This window comes from Alligator sinensis, unplaced genomic scaffold (assembly GCF_000455745.1).
Source record: "Alligator sinensis unplaced genomic scaffold, ASM45574v1 scaffold318_1, whole genome shotgun sequence".
In the NCBI taxonomy this organism is placed as follows: domain Eukaryota; kingdom Metazoa; phylum Chordata; order Crocodylia; family Alligatoridae; genus Alligator; species Alligator sinensis.
Window position 1 is genome coordinate 323,433 of NW_005842421.1, and position 2,130 is coordinate 325,562.

Here is a 2,130-nt window from a genome sequence, read left to right on the forward strand (position 1 = left end):
CCAACAGCTGCAGTTCCCGTCTTTTCAAGCATGTAGATTCAGTGTCTGTTGAATACAATCTAGCACATTTTTATTGTTTAAGCATTAGTGATGGTGGGCAGGCGTAGCTTAAGGAAAAGGGTAAATCTAGTTAGAAAAGAAGTATTAAAAGTTCCTAAGAGCTATTGATTTGATGGAATCTTTCCATGAACTGTTGTGTGCGCTTAGAAAGAGAAAATAGGAAGAGGAGAACTAAATGGTTGCAAGTAGTTAATATAGTGGCTTCTGTTTAAATGAGCTCAGTTAATAAGACCTGAATTCACATTACTGCTGGCTGTTGATCATCTATTGACTAAGCCAGGCTTCCTACCTATCATTGGCCCAAAACTGTATCGCTTTTTTTGGAGCGAACTGTGCTCCTCCTAGCATGAAGCCACGCGTGGCAGTTTGGTTCTTCTCAGAGGACCATATGACTGGAAAATCACCACTTCAAACTCTCACTCGCAGCAAGGACCATACCTGAAGCACTAAGAATACTCCATAGTATGAACAAATGCCAGTTGGGCACCGTCTAATTTTTGCCCTTATCAATCTTACCTGATTACTTCCACATTGTGAGCTTTCTTTTAGGTTTCTCTTTCCTAATTTCTTTTCCTCTTCTATTTCTTTCCACACCAACACTACGTCCCTCCCTTTTTTCAGCCCTGGTGTGAGAACACCATTCCTGTTAGTAGACTGAGCAGTAACAGATCCTTGAATGAGCAGCCTGCTCCTGTGTACTTGAATGAGAGGACGGGTTTGGTGAAAACTGCGTGCATGATATCAAGTCCTCCACCAAACCCAGAGCAACATATTATACTACATGAAGGCCTAAAACAGACAAGAGCCAGATAAAAATTTTGGCTGAGAATTTGAAGGGTGACTGACCGTGCAATTTAAAAAAAATCCAACACATCTGCTCACTGCTATGCAGCATTTAAAGAGGGTGCTCCAGAGGAGTGTAACAATTATACTTTGGTCCTTTTTCCATGTATACAGTCATCTTTCAGCACGCATCTCTTGAAATCTGAGCGCTCAGTTTCTAGGCATTACCTTTATATATTATCAACTATAACAGCCCTATTGAGATGTTACTAACATTCCCTTTTCATATCTGAGAGAGAAAATTAAATGTCTATGCTATAATCTGTTTATATATGCTCCTCCTAGCAGGTGCTCCAAACATTTGTATTATACATCTTTAAAATCTCATTATTTGCTTTGAACCTAAAATATTTTAATTTGGAAGTGGGGGGAGGGTGTGAAATGGGTTCATGCCTTGCTCTCACATTGTCCTATACCATGTTGTGGGAAATTTGTTGAAGCGGGTGCAAACTAATAACAGGATAATATTGCCCTCTTTGGGTTTTGTGGTGCTTTAAGATATTTATTCCACTTGCTGGCCTCCATGTCTTGTCCTGCTGACTCAGTTCCAGTAGACAGCATATTTCACCATCCTCCATGTTTTACTTGCGGTTTTGGTGAATGATAATACCTGTCCATCACAATGTTACATGAATGAAAATGTATTGTTCACATGTTACTTCCAAGTGCATGATTTGTTCTGAGGATGTAATCTGATCTTGGCAGGGTCTCCTGGTTGCAGTTCAGGGAGGTCTTTAACTTCTCAGCCTGAAGGCTTTGGTCTTGCTCATGTCAGTTTTTCCATCCAAGCAAATGTAGTGGGGGAAGTCTGGAGTTACAGACATCAAGAGTATGGATGCTTCTTGACAAGCATTTTAGTGGGCTGCTATCAATGCCTCCTTTGGGAGTGATTTTTCTTTTTTTCATTTAAGATTATTGTGCTATATTTTCCTTACTACTTGCTGCTTTCTTTACTAGCCTTAGCAATTTTAACAGTTTTGGCTTTGCCATTTGACTAGTTGCATGCAGTCCTGTAATGCAAGTGAATTCCCATTCCCATATATGTAGCACAAATTCACTTGCGTGTAAGCTCCATTGTCTAAAAGTACAGTTTGGGATCCCAGACATGTTCAAATGCTTCATTGCTCTAATAAGGCTCAGTGTGGGGATCTCAGTGCATCTAGCTCTCAGAACAGTAACTTACAATAATGAGGTAGTTTATGGTTTCTGGTGAAAATTTCCATTCCT